The sequence below is a fragment of the Schistocerca piceifrons genome, chromosome X (assembly GCF_021461385.2).
Source record: "Schistocerca piceifrons isolate TAMUIC-IGC-003096 chromosome X, iqSchPice1.1, whole genome shotgun sequence".
In the NCBI taxonomy this organism is placed as follows: Eukaryota; Metazoa; Arthropoda; class Insecta; order Orthoptera; family Acrididae; genus Schistocerca; species Schistocerca piceifrons.
Genome location: NC_060149.1, coordinates 480,256,157 through 480,277,351, shown reverse-complemented (window position 1 = coordinate 480,277,351; position 21,195 = coordinate 480,256,157). Strand labels below are relative to the sequence as shown.

The 21,195-nt window shown below is 42.3% G+C and overlaps 1 protein-coding gene across 2 annotated transcripts in view; it reads right to left on the bottom strand.

The window, feature by feature from the left end:
- LOC124721351 (elongation of very long chain fatty acids protein AAEL008004-like) overlaps positions 1-21,195 on the bottom strand; it is an 80,229-nt gene that overhangs the window by 42,672 nt on the left and 16,362 nt on the right. The window contains exon 1 of one of the 2 annotated variants that reach the window (XM_047246275.1): positions 10,755-10,806. The exons of the other annotated variant lie outside the window; for it this stretch is intronic. The gene's annotated coding sequence lies outside the window, so the exon portion shown is untranslated. Of the gene's footprint in view, positions 1-10,754; positions 10,807-21,195 lie in introns of those variants that run through there. 2 annotated transcript variants of the gene reach the window in all.

Genomic DNA, 21,195 nt, shown 5'->3' with positions numbered 1-21,195 from the left:
TCAAATAACCTCAAAGAATGGTTTCTGACATTTCATCAACTAGCAGCGTCTTTCTCCGCATTCTGACGCGAAACTCCGATTCCAATTCTCCTCTAACGCGGGCGTGCCACGCAGTGACGCAAGCTCTCAGACGAATAACCCGTTTGTCAGACGAAACGGATTCGATTATATGTGTCTCAGAATAATGATTTCGATTTCATGGAGAGTATTTATCAATCCGAGGACGACAACTAAGTGTGCGCGAATCCGTGCTAGAGAAGAGAAAAGAAAGAGGAAGTGGAAAAGCAACTTTACATCGACACTGCAGGCTTTAGAGACGGAGCATTAGCTCTACTTGGCACGGCTGTAGCCTTTTTCGAGGAAACGTCATGATGTTTACCTTAGCAGTTTAGGGAAACCACACAAAACATCAGTCATAATAGTCGGAGTGCGGTTCGAACAACTAGCTTCTCTCGAATATAGGTTATGTGCCTTCAGTCCGCGACGAAGCTAAAAAAGGAAACATTCAATGAAAATAGTAGTAGAGATTCAGGTTTAATCTATGACGTGAGTGCTACCGCAGAAATATTTAAACTAGTAGTCGTTAAAACTATTGATATGTGACTAATGGACCTTAAAGAAGCTTTTACAGTAGTCCCTTTAAAACGGCATTTTCGTACCGCAGTGACCCATATGCCTTGTCGCAGAGACTTTTCGCCTTATGGATAATGGTGTCTAGTAGATGTAATGCTTTTTACAAAGCACGCTAATAGTAGCACCAAGGAAAACCGGAGATAGGATTCATCCCGCCAATAACTATGAGCAAGTTATGACTTCATCATAGCGATAATTGTGTTTGATGCTGCACCAAGAGTCTTTCGTATCACAAAAATTATAAAAATTATTTTCTTTGGCGTGGTAGTATCTCTGTAGTATATTATGTTATAACTCAATAACGATGAAGAATGTTGTTCAATGTAGTTCTGGTTTCTCGTTCCTAGTTACCATCTCCCTTTTCACCTGTTTAACTATCCATTATCTAAAAACTCAGTAAAAAACACGGCTTACTTCGGATTAGATATAATCTTTTCCTCATTTCAGTTTCTCTATCTCACGTTTCAGCCGCAGAAACGAGTGGCGTTACGCACAGTCTAGCAGCCATATCAGGACGTCGTGCCGCATTACGCGACGGAAGTTGTAAAATAGTTGTTAGAAATGTTGCGCCAGAGAGACGAGTGACAAAATCAGAAGAATGACTACATTTATCCACATTTGTAACCACCTGCTGTAGTGCAGGAAAAGTTTACTAACATGGGACTGCCATGCATAGCCCAGCGAGCGCACGGGTTAACGGCCTTGGTCTCATTTACTGCACGTGAGAATGCCCGCTGCTTCGGAACAGGTGGTTGTAGGCCATCGCTTGTCAACTTTTACGGAACGGCTAGGCTTAGAAAGCTCGATTCTTGAGCAATACGACTGGGACACCGGCACACGTCCTAGGCACAAACGACAGCTAGGCTCGCTTAATCTTAGTATTTTTCTGTTCTCTTCCAGAATATAGTTTGCCGCAGTCTGAAAATTGCTTGAGTCTTTCCATTGTTCGTACAGAATGTGAAAATCCTCATTATAAGAAAATTAAACAGCCAGGTCAAAATAACACCATGCGAACCACACTTTTGATTCTAAAATGACTTAGCTACATAACAGTTCCCTTCAAACCCATTTTTATACGCCATTTGGAGGAAAGGTTATAACCACGCGACTGCTTAGAGTTACTACGTAGTTCATTGCTTGAGAATTTCTCAGTGGCAATAAGATGCAGCTTAGAAGCACGAGAGACAACATTAAATAGAATAATATCTTCACGCAATGGATAAAAATGATTTTATGGATAGTTAGTTATTCTTTGTGAAATGGAAGAGGTAACGCGATGTACTAATATACCTTTAGAATCTATTTCAAATCAAGGTTCGTCTATCTCGATGTAAATTTTCCGCGGTTAAAACAAACCATTCCAGGTTGACACCCTTATTGTCTCTTCAAGACGTACCCAGCAGTCTTCTGCTCCAGTCCGTGTCGGACTCAAGTCTCCGTTTCTAACGACTTTGCTGTTGACGAAATGTTGAGCGCAAAGGCATCTATATACGGGATTCCCAAATGTGTTCGCGACAAGCCTTGAATACCTTTAGCGACTGACGACTGTTGTTGTAATCCATTATCTGGTAGCAAAATGTGCTATGGCTGGTGGATAGACTCACATTTTAACCCATTGAAGGGTGTTCAGCAAGTGTAAAAACTATACATGGAAAGAAGCACTTGGAACGAAAACAATAGGGTAAACGTCACTCGTTAGGTATCTAATATTGAATAGGGCTACTTTATTTCGACAAAGCTCAGTAACGAACTGGCAACTAGAAAGAAGTCTTTCGAGATTATCATTTCGCTAGCACCCACAAATGCAGTTGGGAACTTTGAGTTCTAAAAAACCTTATGACTTACCACGAATGTCGTATAAGAGTCATGCGAAAATAATATTGGGACAAAGTCTTTCTTAGAAATTTTGTGGAATGCTTGGTATCTCAAATTTGGTCTTCCTATGAGAAGAATAATTTCGTGCTGTAATATACCATCAATCAAAGAGCACGTTCGGTAAATTCCCTAAGTGACCTTTTACTGCAGTTACTATTGTCATAACTATTCATAACCAAATTTGAAGCCTTCGTGTCTCTTAACCGTATTCGAATACTAGCTGGAATTAGTAGGTATCATAAACCAGCTGTCTGATGCAGGCGTTTATAGTCTAACAAGTCATCCACGGTACTCCATTGAGACTACACGCTAGACAAAACAGTCTGGCGATTGCTACTGATAGTTATCACAAGTCGGCGACGTTTACTTTCTTGAAGTGGCCGTTGTTAACTACTACAATGGACGCCCCGGCTAGTAGTCCTTCCACACACAGTGATTCTGGTATCTACACGATTCAGTAAATTGAGGAATGCTGAGTATCCATAGAGGTGTGGTGTTTAAATTTTGCATTAGTTTTACGCGGCGATCCAAGTGCATGTGTGTTCTCATAAATAGCCTAACCTTATTTTCAAGTAAAGAAAAGAAGCGCATGGTAGCGATTCCTGCTTTCGCTGACATTTAAGTGATATATAAATTCAGTGATGTAAGACACAAAGGAGTTACAGCCGTTTTACCGTTTTTTTTAAAAAAACAGCAATAATACTCTTTCTCTGCTGACGAAGGGTAAGATTTTCATCCCTCCTCCTCCATTAATATGCGCGTATTCCACATAACACTCTCTTCTGGACAGCTGTTGCTTCAGAAGGTTAGGGGTATGATATCGAGCGGTTGCCGTGTCAAAGGAGCTCGTAAATCAATTCGTTCTCGAGTTTTTCGGTGGTCAGGTAAGTGCAGACCAGTGCCTGAAATTGCAGCGTCGAAGTCGGCGGTGACCCACTTGTGGCTAATAGTGTTTCACTGTCCGGGTCGCGAAGCTCACCCAGCGCCCGTTACGACACGGTCGCTGCCGCTGCCGTCGCCTGATGTAACCGTGGCCCACACTAACCAGACCCCCCTGATGGACAAGTCGCGTCCTGTCCACTGCTTCACCGTCTCACAAGTGCTATAAGTGTAGCAGTTGGGTGGTGCAACTGTTATATCGTCTCTGTTTCTTCATAGTCGAGTTTTGGCATTTCAAATGGCAACTAACAAATCGTACGTTCCACGGCCGACTGATAGGAGTGGGAGTGCCAGAGTAAGGTTCTAATTAGCTGTCTTAGGCATTTGGAACTCCAGGAAACAATCAGCTACTGGAGGAACCTGGTGAAAGTTCCACAAAGCCAACAACGGTTAAGACAGAAGATCGACAGCGTTCACGACCGACTCATTGCAGGGCCATGGAATTCTTTAGTACTATTGGTCGTGCTCTTCCAACAACTCTTGGAAGGTCCTAGGGGTGTAAAATTTTACGAATTCTTAGTCAAAAGCCGTGCTTCCATAACGAGCAAAATCGTGTGTGTGGATGAATATGAAATTTATATATTGGTCTGGTATCCCTATCGCTAGAGAGTGCTATTTAAATGGACGACTGGTCGCACAGAACGTTACGAAAACATTCACAGCACTCTGGCCCTGTATAATCTTTTTATCATCTGAGTCACTGCTTCAATAATTTTATGAAACGTGATTTTGTTTGGAAAAATCGTACATCCTGCTTTCATCTACGGCATTATACGTTTCGTGACGTTTTTCACATGTTTTATTTTGCTCACATGATGTAGAGCAAATCTACTGAAATACACTTCAGCTGCGATGTTGCTTAGTTTCCCTCCACTGTATTTTCCTATATGTGAAGAAAGCAAACAACATGTTATCTCTGTTTTATGCAACATAATACATCAGCTTGGCTTCCACTACGATACGATATTTACTCAGACTCATAAAATGCGGTAAATGGAAATGCCGTGTGGCTAGTGCCTCCCGTCGGGTAGACCGTTCGCCTGGTGCCAGGCTTTCAAGTTCACGCCACTTCAGCGACTTGGGTGTCGATGGGGATGAAATGAAGATGATGAAGATGATGATGATGATGATGATAAGGACAACACAACACTCAGTCCTGAGCGGAGAAAATCTCCGACCCAGCCGGGAATCGAACCCGGGCCGTTAGGTACGACATTCCGTCACGTTGACCACTCAGCGACCAGGGGCGGACATAAAATGCGGTTAATTGCTATGATAGTTAACAGCTTTATGAATTTCTCTGTGTAGATATTAGTGTGTCTTCGCAGGAACATATTTCACGAAGCTAATTCGATGAACTTTTGAATTAAAAAAAAAAAAATGGCTCTGAGCACTATGGCACTTAACTTCTGAGGTCATCAGTCCCCTAGGACTTATAACTACTTAAACCTAACTAACCTAAGGACATCACACACATCAATGCCGGAGGCAGGATTCGAACCTGCGACCGTAGCGGTCGCGCTGTTCCAGACCATAGCGCCTAGAACCGCTCGGCCACTCCGGTCGGCCAACTTTTGAATCGTTTAGTAATAAAGGCCACATATTCTTCTTTATAATGCTGTGTTCTGTGTGTTTGGGTCAATATAACATAACTGCCAATATAAAAGTGGCATTTACAGGAGTTTACCGACGAGGGAAGGGGAGGAGATGGAGGGGCGAGACAAGTGGATGGCGATGGGGGGGGAGGTGGAATGGGGGAGGGGACAGGGGAAGGGAGGGGGGAGAGGGAGAGGGAGGGAGAGAGAGAGAGAGAGAGAGAGAGAGGGCTATTGTAGCAAAGAAGAATAATCCAGCCAGTTGTTTTTGTAGATAGATTACCTTGTTACCATAGGTGAACGTGATTTCATGAGTATCTACCAAGCACATCTTTGCTATAAAAATCTTAATGGACGCGATGTCTATGAACCTGGTGACCTGAATAAAGCTAGAAAATATTTGCAAAAGATAATCTATTCGTATACCGGTGTTAAAAATATGATATGAGAACTGAAAATTAAAAACATGATATACAAAAAGAGCCAGGAAAGTTGAAAAATGCAGTTCGATATCAACAAAAGTAACAAAACAGGAGAAGAAAATTTAACTAATATTCCTAAAAAGTGAAGAAGGCAAGAACTTTAAAATAGGTTTCTTAAGCTTCGACGTAATCAGACTCTTTTTTCCTACAAAATTCGCGAAGACCATTTTAATGGCAGTATTGGATTATTTTCTATTCCGTTATTATTTTAACGTTGACTAACATAAATAAAGTTGAACAAATGTGCGCAGAAAGCTTGAATTTTTTCGTTACTTGTTATCTAAATTGTAACTCGGGCCCAGCGTCATCCTTAAATGAATGTGGGAAAGTCTCCGGAAACTACACACTAATAGTCCAGTAAAACAAAATCTTACGAGCCTAAGATCTTAATTTACCTCATATGCATAGTTTAGCATGTTATCGTGCAGAAATCGTTACCCTGTATCTAAATACTGCCAACGAACTTGACGAAAATTTCACATTTTTTACCCCATCAAGTGCAGAGAAACGCACTTTGTCTTTTCAAGTGTTGCATATAGACCCATAGGTAGCCTAATAGTCGTAGATTTCTGATGAGATGCATCTCTTTTCCAGTATTTCAGTTTTTGTTTTTCGAAAGACGTATATTTATTAACGTACACGCCAATGTCAAAACTTTACGTTACTGTTTGCTGTGATACGCAAGTGGTTGCAGAGGACGGATTAGGAGTCTTTATTCTACTTTCTTAGACTTGAACACGACAGTGGCCTCGCATTGGTGCAGACAAGACAAGCCTATGTTATGCAACGATCGTTAAAATAACAGTATTTCCTGTCACAGTCGGCCTCATAATACCAAAAAAGGCTAAACTTCCCGTTTATCAGAAACAATCATTTCTAAAAATACCCGAGAATTCTTTTACGAATAAAATTTCAGTGCTCTAGATTCCTCTTTTCCTGCAGACATCTACTAGACTTTGCTAAGTGCTCTGCTCGTTTATTGACTATTCCAGCGGCGTGAGTAAACTATTGAACCATCAAAGAAAGCATAACCCATGAAATGAAAAAGTTTCAATTTATTGCTGCACCGTCTCAGTGGAGTGACTGGGAAACAGCGATCTTCCTTCCATCACGCTACTGGCTGAAACTTTTTCTTTTTATACGTATGCAAATACAATCATCATGACAACGAAAAGTCACAGATATATCCATTTTATATTCAGTTTTGTAAACCACTCTAACAGATATGTACGTATCATCAAACAAAAAGCTGCTCACTGATCTAAGTTATCAGTATCTTGTCCCACATTGCATGTCTTGTCAAGTTAATTGTTTGACCTGGATATAATGATAGCTGAATCTAACTGCAAGTTCTTACGTTCTAAGCTAACGACAGCGTTGCTACTTGCGAGCGATCGAAATGCAGCGGTTGCTTCCGTCTTTTCTTTTGTATTCCGCCGCTCAGTTGTCATCTAGCATTAACCTTCAGTTCTTTACGATTGTTCTTCACGACAAATGACATGGACACGATCTGCGTTCCTTCACACTCCACTGCTTTGCAGCTTCCTCATGGCTTTGTGACTCACCACGGGAGCGGGCCTGTTTGTAAGAAAACTTCACCCTGCTCGTCGTATTTCACAGAAACTTGGTAAGTGTAGATTATCGACATGTGTTTACCATAATGTAAACGCTCAAAGTTCTTCACTCTCAGCTAAGAATGCTTCTGTCCTACAAACAAGCAGAAAGGGAAAGGTTCTTGGGAGAAAGTTGTTAGTTCTGAACTTCGAATTTCTACACGGCGTCGAGCCTCTGAATACTGAGCGCGTTTTCTGCGATGGTTTGGAATAGGCGTTTATTCAAAAACTTCGCAAGATTATCAAGTTTATTACCTTGAATCCACAAGTATATGGTTTAAATTGCAACTCTGTTGGTACATAGCACAGCAAAACTTATAGATGCAGCATATTTGTCTAGCATCTACTGTATTCTCTCGAGCGATAACTAAGTTAATCCGCTGTGTCAGTTACCCGTTATTGACGTATTCACATGTCTTGCTCCCACTACGTACAGGTTGAACATGCAAGTCAAACAAACAGTGGCCCTTGTGGCACAACATACAACAGGTTACCTGCGTATGCTGTCGCTCTGCTTCCAAATTTGGACTTTTATTTTGTAGGAACTCTGTTCTTCGCCTTTGCTGTTTTACACACATTTCATCTAAGGCCATGTCATATAGACTCCTTCCGCACACCAAGCAATAGGGCTCTACTCTTGACGTTTGTTTCCCCTACAAACTAGTAGTCAGATTGCTACGCTCGATTATACTGAGATGTCATATCTACTGCTGTGTTTTTGTTCCCGATGTCATAGCTTGCATATAGCTTTGTTTAGGAACATTTACACTCTTTTCGAAAGTTTTATGTGTTTGACTGGGCGAATGTTTCGCCATTTCGTCTTCTTGTGATCACATTATTATTTCAAAGAGTAAGTTGTATGACGAGACAGAGTAAGCGACAGAAACAATAGTCATATACATGTATCTACCATTTTCTTCATTTCATTATAGGTACACTGTTATATGTCGGCGCAGGTTGAGGTAATCTTACAAAATCAGAAAACTTCTTGAAACACATCGTAGCAGATAATTCGGTTCCTACACGATTCGTTGTCAGTGAATCTGTGCTGCGGAGTGTTTTATTCGACGCATTTCTGTCACAGATACGCAGAGAGTACTTCGCGTGAACTGAATCACCGAGTGTCGCACAAAGAGATACACTTCCACCCGTATGAGATCGTAATTATGCAACGTCTCATGAATGAAGAAGGTCACAGCACACGAGACAATAGCTCACAAGGACTCCAGGTGCACCTGCAGCCAACAGGGAATGTTTGGTGCCTAGTATCCGAACAACTGCACGTTGGTAATCCTCTTCATGCTGAGAAAGTCATTATGCGATTCCACATCTTCAATAATAACGTACAGCGTTTCTTTCGGGACATCTAGCGCTAGAGGCCAAAGTGGTGGTGGAGCTGAAACAACTATGCGCGAAGCAACAAATGGGGTGCCACAGACACATTACGCGCGTCATGGCTTCCTTCAAGCAACCCATATACGAAACAGTGTATTCTTATTAGGGGACTGTGTGGTTTCCAAAATTTTAATATCATAAGTCTCTCGAAAGTATGCACCATGGTGTGGTGCGCCTCGAATGAAATCTTTGCTGCACAATTACATGTTCTTCTCTGAAATATACTTTTATACTTTTCTGCTTATATCCATATTTGGGTTATATCAAAAAATGAGGTCTCGGCTTGTATTTCCCTACGCGGTGCAAATTTACAGATGCCGTCGAGATCGATCGGCAAACCGTCTTTTATTAGATTTTCGTGATGGTAGCAGAGCAGGGGTCGCACAAACCCAGTCACTGACAACGAAAGGCTTCTTTTCTGTATGTTGTCTAATAATTTCAGCTACAGGGTTCGAGGAATCCTTTTTCCTTCTCTGAACAGCGATAGATAATGTAACAGAGATTATGTCTCACATCCATCAACAGTGTTCTCATGTTCCGCAGATTATCTACCCAATCGTAGTACAGTGATGAGAAGCACTGTAAGTATTGATAAACGAACATAATACGAAGAAAAAACACAACTGGTTAGTAGCAACTGACTCTCTCGAGAATGCTGGAAAACTTAGACATTAAATCGTCTGCGGCGCACAAATGAAGCCAAAACTTTCCCACTGGGCGCTAATGAGCCGTGGTAGAAGCAAATGGCGCCATTCACTTTGGAAGACATCTAGCTATCAAACGCATATATCTATGATTCTCATATTTCTTTCATCTACACCTTGAAGGGGGAATGTTCAATAATGTCATCGGTTTAAAGAGTATAGATTACGTTCGCTCCCTTTGCGCTTCGTTACATCGTTTCTGCAACATCTCTGCTGAAGTTACAGAGAATAAGCACTGTCATTAGACGTATTATAAAAATACATTATACTGCATCGTTTCTCCTAACCTAAAGAATTAAAATAAATTCGAATATTTGCTAAGAAATCTCTGAAGAACATTATGTATTTTTAACTTTAAACCTAACTGTAATCAAGAGTGCTCAAACGAACTAATCTGAGAGGAACATGCATGCCAAAATGAATTCAGTCATTATTAAGACAAAATATGCCTACTATTCTTGTGTCAGAGAAAAAACAGTGGCGGTTAAAATTGATGGGCTTAGGGGAAGATGTGATTGTTTTGAACTGGGCTCTTTAGTGCATTTTAACTGTCCTAAAGTCGTTGCACGCGACTGGTAAAATCTCTATTTTGATAGATCTTCGGACTAATGTATGGGGAAACCTTCACGTATCTAACATAGTTCGTAGTTACCTTGAATTTCGAAGCTTACTGGCAGATTAAAACTGTGTGGCGGACCGAGACTCGAACTTGGGACCTTTGGCGAGGCCGAGTTCGAGTCTCGGTAACGCACGCAGTTTTTATCAGACAGGAAGTTTTATATGAGCGCACACCCCGCTGCAGAGCAAAAATTTCGTCTGGAAACCTTGACTTTTTGTTGTACATATGCAGATCCAAACTAGCTGAAAAATCATAATAAACGGGAAATAAAAGGGACAAATACAGAGAATAACCGCAATTTCTCTTTGCTTGCGACACAGGATCAACACACAGCAGCAATTTCTTGTGTCTTTTTGGAATAACCTAGAGTTCTTATTGCATATCTATATTCACATGAACATGATTACTCTGCAATTCACACGTAAATGTTGACCAAAAGGCTCATAAACCACTTTCAGATCATTTTTCTGGCGTTCTACTCTCGAGTAGCACGTGTGTGAAGTAAACACCTAAATATTTCTGAGTGAGGGCTGATTTCTCTTATTTTATCACGATGGTGTTAATATTTCTTCCTGCGTATGTGAGAAACGACAAAATATTTTGGAATCTGGGTGAGAAAGTTGCTGGTCGTAATTACGTAAAAAGATCTCGACACAACGAAAAACGAGAATGACTGTGCTGTGAATATGCCAATAAACAGTAAATAAGCTGGTAAATTTCGAAATTAATTCACGTGTTTTTTCGTTTCTGACAGATGGACGAGACACGGGAAATTTGCACCTGCCTAGCGTAGTTCAAACTGGACTAGATTCTCGAGTCCAAATTCACGAGCCGATACCTAATGCCACTATCCATATTTTTCACATGTGAAGAAAAAAATGATGGTGGAAAAAACTCACCAAGAGCCGGCTGGAGTGATGCGAGGTTGTGGTGCCGGCACCAGCGGCCGAACGCGGGCAGCTGCAGCTAGGCGAGTGGCAGCGCAGCGCGTTTCGGGGTAGCATCTAGCGGCGCTGCCAAATGACGCCGTTAACAGGCGCGCGGCGCGCCGACATCAGCTTTCGCTAGCCGTCTTACCCGTTTCTATCAGCTCGTCTTCCCCTCTGCCACGTCCTTATGTAAGGACTTCGCTTTGTGTGTGCGTGTTCGTGTTGGGAAACGAGCTTTCCTTTGTAGCGGCAGGCCGTATTATACGCACATCGATCCAGGTCAGTAAGGTAAATCTATGTAGAACGCACTGCGACAGAGCTTAAGCTGTCCTTTGACGGGGTCGAGGAGGCGTTATCATCCTGGAGGTAGTGGAGTTATTACCGTCGCTTTAAACTACCCTTGAACATTCGTGGCGAGTGTTGCCGTACGAAAGCTGATGGAGATGCTATTTGTGAAGTGTGTAATTTTAGTGAAACCTGAAGTCTTGAGCACTTTTGGGAGTCGACCAAGGCGGGTGAAACTTGTGTATTGATTGGCAGAGTGGGTAAAAATGCATAATATGCACAATGAATCTGGCCATAACCTTAGAACTGAAAAGATCCCTACGACACATCCTATAAAATACAGAACAGAAATTGTCCGAGAATATTGTTCGCGCTGTCCCCCTGTGAAATGTGAAGAGCTTACACTGAACGAAGACGGGTGTGCCAGTTCATCCAAATAAGACCATTCTTACTTAGTCCCTTGTTCTCTAACTCTTAGATTTGACTAATTTTTGAAATGTTACCAGTAAAATTGCTGCTTTTTGTCTCAGTATAACTGTCTTTAATGCTTTACTATCATTTATGTGGCTATGTTTTAATAAACAAGTGTCTATTGTAACTGAAAATTTTCATCTTCTTTATTACCCAAGTATGCTTCATCTAGACCGATCATAGGTAGTAAATTCTACAAACGTATTTTAAAAGTATATACTGTAAAAAGCAGTAATAATGGCATAGAGCTTCCATACGTTCAGAACAGATATTTCTGAGCATAATCATACCCATACCCACTGAAGTCTGCAGTATTAAAAGATTGCCATAGTTTAACAGACGCACAAATATGTATATTTTTCCAATTGGATATTTCTATATCCGTTTTTTGTAGAGTCCACTGAAGATACCTGATATGACCAGAATTAATATTAACAAGTAAAAATAAAGTTATCTGTTGTGAAATACGACTGTTTATTAAAAGACATCCTTGCGCTCTCGGTGGCCTCTTGTTGCATTTGGGTACGCTATGTTATATTTCTTGAATGCGTATCATTACAGCTGTTCACATCTCTTAGATGATGCAGATTTTCACGCCAGCATTGACACTTCAGTATGCTTATGGCTTTATAAGCGGTATGTGACCAACAAGACCGTCCTGATAAAATTACAGACTCGGCGTAACAATGATATCTTCATTAAAAATTGCTCATCTGTCCGGTAAAAAGAAAATACCTTTAATACCTTAGTGTCTACAGGGTCTTTGACGTTAGACTATCTCCGGCACCTACTGTATTACCATTATCACTAGTGCCACTATGCAATTTGCGAAGCACATTTACCTTAATTATGATTAATGCGTTTTTCGCTTTCATCCACGTGGTCGTGGTGGTCGTCAAGATTCGGAGCTTGTTTTTCAAACGGCTACTCAACATCCTGCCGACAGTGAGTTCGTTAGAAGTGGAAAAGTCGTTATGTCTCCGTCTAATGGCTATCACCGTGGAGGTCCTGCGCTCGATTACCACGCCAGAGTTTTCCGCGGGGAACTGCCAAGGATGGGCTATTTTAGATTCGTGAGACGAACTGAATCACTGTTTTAAATAAACAGTCACACTGATCGGAATATCTCCCAACTGGCGACGGTTCACAAGGTTGTTTCGGGGAGTGAACCTCACGATCCCACTTTATTCTCTCTGTAATAGCTGGCTTTGTGCAGAAAAAAATGATATTTGCTACGAAGAAATCAATGGTATTCCTCGGTTTGTTTACACGTTTCATACGTTAATCTAAAAAGAGCAGGTCTGTCAAGTCTAATAAAAAATAAAAAACAATATGCAACTTCAGTTGCAACAAAAATGAACTCTAAAGCTGAAATGCTATGTTGCGTGCGAAACACGAGGTTCCCAGGCAGAATTCATAAAGCATGGGGATGAACTGTGCAAGCACAAATGAGCCGTGCGACGGCAGTGTGTAGTGACCGCACAGCTGTCCTCGTAGTTTTTTCCGCGTGTACTCATGTTCGTGGCGATATCATGCGTTCGCTGAATCCGGCGCACCAGACAGGCGGCCAGAGACGTCCTACGTTTACTGACTGAAGAAAAAGAATTATTTCTATTGAGACAGGATCGTGCAGTGATAATATTAAGGCATGAATTGAAGCTTGGAGTTCTCAGCAAGATGTAACTTACGGTACGTAGATACTACGGTACCTACTAATTTTAAATATTGTAGCTTTTTTTAAAGTCATGGCTAGGTATTTCATCAGAAGGCAAAGAACCATTTCCTAGATGATAAATTTTCGGCCGTACAGTCATGCTGATCACTAAATTGTTCTGCTCAGTATTTAGTCGATTGGCCAAGTCACCTTCATTAGGTGATGCTAGCAAAAGCCCTTCAGATTTGTCTCAGACTGATCAAATGTTTGCTATTAGGGCAGCTGACGAGAAGTGAAAGCAACATCAGTGACACTCTCTACTGAAGCAACAAATTAAATCAGTTGTCGCCGAACTCCGTCAGGAGAATAATAGTGAAATGTGATACGACAAGGCTATCACTGAGGCGCAGACTCTTTAAGTTTCTGAGATGTCGGTGTAAAGGATGTATAAGACACAACAGAGATGAAGGCCTCAATTTGTATTAAAATCAAATAGTTCAAATGGCTCTGAGCACTATGGGACGTAACATCTGAGGTCATCAGTCCCCTAGAACTTAGAACTACTTAAACCTAACTAACCTAAGGACATCACACACATCCATGCCCGAGGCAGGATTCGAACCTGCGACCGTAGCAGCCGCGTGGTTCTGGACTGAAGCGCCTAGAACCGCTCGGCCACAGCGGCCGGCCCAATTTGTATTAGACTTAGTATCAAGTATCGAATTTGTGGATTCACTTAGGTCGTCTGATCAATCAGCATTGAAAAACCAAGGGAATGGATTTTCTGAGAAAAACCGTGGAAGACAGACATACATGCAACAGTCAACAGTGGAAGTAGTCGGCATCGGGAATAGTTCTCAATTATCACCTGATATTAGTTTCTAATAGTATGTCCGTCCGTTTGGTGATAAGTCACAGAGCACGGACATAGCTTGCAACACCTAATGAAGACCACTAGGTTCGTTGTGGTGAAAAAAAGGCTGAGTCTGGCCGCGGAAGCACACGTAAATATAACGACTCTGTTGGCCGTTGAAAAGTTGTTGAACTGAAGAGTAGACAGTCGTAAATATATGTTATTTTAATTATGACGGAAGAATCTCAGAAAGATAACTATTGCTTAGAGTTATTACTTCCTTCCTTCTATGACACTGTATCGGACGCTGTATTGAAAAACAAATCAGATGCTGTCCAATCACGGACAAGCCAGGAGATCGGTCTTCTCAAAGGTCTGATGCACGCCTTGGAGAAGCAAGAGGTAGTATGTAAGCAACAACTACAGTATAGGAGAGTGTTCGCACAGCATTTGAAATGAGCATTGTATTGTCCATTGCTCTCTAAGTGAGCAAGGTTATTACAGGCGGCAATGTTGTAGTACTCAAAGCAACTTTGGTGCTGAATCATTTTCTTCTACACATTATATTCTTTCTCTTATCTGTATAGAAGGAGTAGTAGGGATGATAGTGGTGTCACTAGAGTTGTCAGATGATCCATTCTGTAAATATCATCACTTTGAGATTGTCGATGTAATACTAATGGGATTGACAAGCGTTGACATGAGACTTAAGTGTTTTGGCACACTATGCTAATGGCAGTGTTATCCAAATTATTCAATTTTGAGCTTTCCTTGTTAATGTTTCGTCACCGAACGCATTCTGATGTATGCTAACAACGCCGGCCGGAGTGGCCGTGCGGTTATAGGCGCTACAGTCTGGAACCACGTGACCGCTACGATCGCAGGTTCGAATCCTGCCTCGGGCATGGATGTGTGTGCTGTCCTTAGGTTAGTTAGGTTTAAGTAGTTCTAAGTTCTAGGGGACTGATGACCACAGCAGTTAAGTCCCATAGTGCTCCGAGCCATTTGAACCATATGCTAACAACATTTACGTGTGTGTTTGTCGCCTCCATTAAAGGCGTTTATTCCCGTCTTACGTTTGAAATCATAAACATCATACTGTGCACATTAAGCACTGCAAGGAGCGAAATGACTCCTCGTCGAAAGATCGTACCTCTGCCCCTCATCTCGCAAGACAGACCGATTCTGTTGGCAAGTTGTTGATTTGGAGAGCAAGAGCACACACGAGAATCTAGAGGAGGGTGCTCCGGCAGAGCCCGCGGGCGGTCTCATAGGGAAAACAAATGCGGTACGCGGAGCGGCTGCTGAGTGGGCCTGCGCGCTGTGTTTAGCCCGTCGCGTGGCGAGGCTCGCTAATGCCGCAGTACGCATTGTCGGCACGCACGAGGCCGCTGCCGCTGCCGCCCACGGCGCTTATCGTACACTGGCCGCTCTTGTTTCTGTGCCGTACACGCGTACCTACACCGTTTGGCAGCGTGCCTGGCCCAGTCCCAGTCCCGGGACTTGTAAACACACTAAAGAGTTTGCTCTTGGAATCCCACCCGTGAGAACCACTTGCAATGGATGCTACTACTGACTGCTAACGTATAGCTGGAATTTGTTCGCCTCGATGATTTACTGAAACTCGTCTTTAACCTCTAGATTCCCCTTCTCAAGTTGAGCCTCAGTTGACACTAGCTGCAACAATCTGTAGGTCCCTTGGTGTGGCTGAAGGGCACACTCGCGGAGACAATGAAAGATTGGAGGTTGGAATTTCGTGACAAAACATCGAAATTGCTAGAGATGGAAAACGAGCACATCTTGACAACGAAGTGAGCCACCAGTTGTCCGCAGACTTGTTGGACAAGCCATCCGGCGTCGTGTTTAACTAAGGAAAAATTACACTGAGGTGACAAAAGTCACGGGATACCGATATGGCGGTAGCATCGCGTACAAAAGGTGTAAAAGGGCAGTGCATTGGCGGAGCTGTCATTTGTACTCAGGCATTCATGTGAAAAGTTTTCCGACATGATTATGACTGCACGGCGGTAATTAACAGATTTTGAACGCGGAATGGTAGTTGGGACTATACGAATAGGACATTTCATTTCGGAAATCGTTAGGGGATTTAATATTCCGAGAGCCGCAGCATCAAGAATGTGCCGAGAATACCAGATTTCAGGCATCACCTCTCACCACGGACAACGCAGTAGCCGACGGCCTTCACGTAGTAACAGAGAGCAGCAGTGTTTGCGTAATGTTGTCACTGCTAAGAGACAAGCAACACTGCGTGAGACAACCGCAGAAATCGATGTGGGACGTATGATGAACGTATCTGTTAGGACTGTTTGGCGAAATCTGACGTTACTGGGCTATGGCAGCAGTGTGGCGCAGATTCCACGAAGCTATGGACGCAAGTTGTCAGCAGGGCACTGTGCAAACTGGTGGTGACTCCATAAGGGTGTGGACTGGTTCACATGGAATGCAAAGGGTCCTTTGGATTTTCGGCTATTTGGAGACAATCTGCAGCCATTCGGCGATGCAACAACGATGGAATTTTTATGGGTGACAATGACCCATGTCACCGGGCCACAATTGTTCGCGATTGGTTTGAAGAGCATTCTGGACAATTCGATCGAATCATTTGGCCACCCAGATCGCCAGACATTAGTCCCATCGAACATTTATGGGACATAATGGAGAGGTCGGTTCGTGCACAAAATCCTGCACTGGCAACACTTTCACGTTATGGACTGCTATAGAGGCAACACGGCTCAGTATTTCTGCAGGGGTTTTCCAATGACGTGTTGAGTCCTTGCCACGACGAATTGCTGAAATCCGCTAGGCAAACGAAGGTCCGACACAATATTAGGAGGTATCCCATGGCTTCGGTCACATCCGTGTAGATCGAGATGTCCGAACAGGAAATTGAGCTCCTGCTATACTGGGCCGTCAGTGACAGTAGTTCCCTGATACAGTTAATTGACCACAATATAAACTATTGAAATTATTATGAGTCTAAGTTCCGAGACGACATTGTCTTCGACAACATCCTGAGTCATGACAACGACGGTAAAATATGAGATATGCGGATCTATACGGACAGGTAGACAGGGTGAACCCAAACTACACCGACTTAACTTTGGAGTTTGTTCAGGAATATTTTGTGAGTATTTTGGCGCAAGAAACCCCTAGTTTTCGGCGGCTTGTTGCAGAATATTTACATATCGTTTTATTTCTTAACGCTGTGTATCTATGTGTCTGTAATGCACTAAAAATAGCTAGACATCAGTGAAAATGCCGACGGTGTGCACTGTATGTCTTGTTTGGAAATGAATTTGTGCCATGCACCACGCTATTTGCTGTTGACAAGGGTAATGGCTATATTACTCATTGCCATCCAGACTGGATTCAGTACTACTTGGTTCTGTCTCGGGTTTCTTTTTCCGACAGTGGTAGCTGTACGATAACTGTCATACACAGCAATATGGATAGGTTAACAGATGTGGAGTTGGGCGATGTGCACCTTGTGTATGGGTTCGCTGAATACAGTATAAGCCACACAACAACGCTACAACCAATCAGAGCACTTGTTGCATTATTCTGCGTTTTGTATTGAACGTTTTGATGATGTCATATTACATACCCTTCCACTGTTCTGAAGGTATTTTCACAGAAATAAGGGCAATCAGGTCAACAAACCGAGTAAATCATAATTGCATTATTAATCTGTCTGTGGAGTTTGGGATAACTCTGCATAGTTGGAGCCAGAGGTAGAAACCAGTCAGCGGCACCAACTACACGAAGATCTACACTGAGATGACAAAAGTCATGGGATACCTCCTAATATCGTGTCGAAACCTTCTTTACCCACAGTAGTACAGCAACTCGACGTGGGTGGACTCCACAAGTTGTACGAAGTCCTCTGCAGAAATCCTGAGCCATGGTGGCTCTATAGCTGTCCCTAATTGCGAAAATGTTACTGGTGTAGGATTTTGTGCGGGAATTGACCCCTTGATTATGTCCCATAAATGTTCGATGAGATCCATGTCTGGCGATCTGGGTGGCCAAATCATTCGCTCGAACTGTCCAGAATGTTCTTCAAACCAATCCCGATCAACTATGGCCCGGTGACATGGTGCACTCTCAACCATAAAAATTCCATTGTTTGGGAACATGACGTCCATAAATGGCTGCAAATAGTCACCAAGTATCCGAACATAACCGTTTACAGTCAATGATCGGTTCAGTTGGACCGGACGACCCAGTCAATTCCATGTAAACACTACCCACACCATTATGGAGCCTGCACCAGCTTGCACAGTGCCTTGTTAACAACCTGTGTCCATGGCTTCGTGGACTCTGCACCGCACTCAAACTCTATTACCTGCCCTTACCAACTGAAATCGTGACTCGTATTTCCAGGCTACGGTTTTCCAATCGTCTAGTATCCAACAAATATGTTGACGAACCCAGGAGAGGTGCTGCTGGCGATGTGTGCTGATAGAAAAGGCACTCGCATCAGTAGCCTGCTGCCATAGCCCATTAACGTTAAATTTCGCAGACTGTCCTAACGGATACATTCATTGTATGTCCCACATTGATTTCTGCAGTTATTTCACGCAGTGTTGCTTATCTGTAAGCACAGAGAACTGTACGCAAACGGCACTGCTCTCGGTCCTTAAGTGAAGGCCGTTGGCCACTGCGTTGTCCCTGGTGAGACGTAATGCCTGCAATTTGGTATTCTCGGCATTCTCTTGACACTGTGGATCGCAAAATATTGAATTCTCTGGTGATTTCCGAAATGGGATATCCAACTCCGTGATGAAAGTCTTAATCCCCGTCGTGCGGCCATAATCAAGTCGGAAACCTTTTCACATAAATCACCTGAGTTCAAATGGCAGCTCCGCCAATGCACTGCCCTTTTATACCTTGTGTACGCGATACTACCGCCATCTGTATGTGTGCTTATCACTATCCCGTCACTTTTGTGACCTCATTGTATAGGGGAAACAGAATTACGATGAAGCTACAGATGCATTATGCCTTCCTGTTTTGGAGTCCGACCCTTCTATGTGTAGCTAATCCTCCTTCTCGAAGACTCGGTGAAAGACTGTGTCTGTTAAATACTGTGTGTTCGACAGCTCATGGACTTTCAACACTGCTTTCCCAGCCGGCCAATCTTCTCATTTACACGCTCTCACTAGAAACAAAGAAGCAAAATAAAAAAAAAACTTGAATTAATATTTGCATTCTTCGTAGTTTTATTGGATAGGTGTTGGGTTTCCGAAATCGGAATTTCATTGTTTTGTAAGGATACGACTGTAGGATTTGCTACGAGATTATCATGTTCACCAAATTGAAGGCAAACTTGAAACAGCAAATCTGTGTGTGTGTGAGAGAGAGGGAGGGAGAGAGAGAGAGAGAGAGAGAGAGAGAGAGAGAGAGAGAGAGAGAGAGAGAGAGATTACGCTCACAACTCGTCTCATAAACAGAAATAAAATTTTTATTCTCCACGAGTGGCTGAGGCGAGATCATCACACTTCTAGGATCTCTGTTTGGTTTAAGCAATCTGTAGCCATCGAAGTTCCTGTAGAGAAATAACCCCATTATTCATAAAATTATGAGAAAGTGAATTACGAGGGTCGAACCTGGAGGCTGTTAGCAAAGAGCTTGCGCTTTCATGTGACTTCTTCCTGTAGCCAGGGTTTCATGCAACAGACTTTATAGGATGCAGAAACGGCATAGTGTTACAGAGCCAGCGACGGTGCATCTGGAACATGGTCGCGTACTCGCCTGATGGTCGTTGCAGCACGCTCCCTTTGTGTTCGTCAGTACCCAGGGTCGGGAGTATATCGGCAGTTCAGCTCCTTGTAAACGTATTAACACTAACGTACTCTAACCCAACAGCCCATCTGTTGCTGGAATTGCAAAAAGATTAAAGACAATGAGGCAGAGCGAGAGGAGGACTGCGATTGAAACAGGCAAACTCTTCCTTCATAGGAACCATCTTTTCTTCTAAAATTTAAACTCTACCTTGTCTTTTACTTTCCGAAGGAGTTTGCTCTGATAACGATCTGCCGTATATTTTTGGGTAACAATGAGAGGTATGTGGAATACCTGTCCAAATTACTGGGCGGGGTATGTCAGTGTGTCTGTGAACAACGAGCTTCGTTTATATGAAAAATTATTTTACTACTTTGATTCTTTAACCTCCCTTGTTTTTATATAAGTTTTTAACAAAATCTTAGGGTTTAATAAGGAAGTTTGGTTGTCATTTACACTCTTTTAAAATCTACATACAGAAATGTAGGTGTTTGTGTATTGAGCAATTTTTTCTGTTTCATCTAAATTTTGGTTCTTTTAACTATACGCGCTTCAAGTGAAGACATCATGAGTGCAAACTACCAAGATTTGTGCCTCCTTAACTCAAAATCAACATAATCTTCAGTGTCATGCGGTTTTCTCAGGCTTGGCTGTGGGTTACATATCATCTTTTACCTAAAGTTTTATCCCCCGCTGTGAAAGTCACTGTCAGAGACTATAAAGATAGATATTTAAATTCGTTGGGAAAAATAGGAATAACAACTAAGCCTCTTCCTCCTGTATTTTACGTAAGCATTGTGCTAATTGCCTTAAAATGTTTTGAAGTTATGAAGTTTAGATACGTATTTTTGCTGTCATGGCAATCAATCCCTGCTAAAACAGACGTACAGAGAGTGTTGTGAAGTAAATTATTTCACTAACAGTAAGTCTTATTTGGTGAAGCTATTTTCGGTGGCACTATAGTTGACAGTGATAGATATTGACCGGAATAAATGGAAAATAGGCGATGTCAAAGGAACACTCGTCTTTTAAATCTGAAAATCAATAGCTTCACACATTAGAGAAATATTCTGTTACTAAATAATTGTATCACCATAGTGTCAGGTGTTTATGTACTGACATAGGCCTTGACGAGATTCATTTGTAGTCTGACTATGTAACACTGAGCAGTTGAAACGTTCAATATCTTACGAAATTGACTGGAATTTTCAATACGGAATGACACATAAGTCACTAGCTTTTTCAGTTTGAGTGCCGTATTGTAGAATTCAACAGTGTCTGGGAAAATTGTCGCGTCCTCGGTTTAGCCTACATTCCGTGAAATGAGAGAAAAATGCATTGCA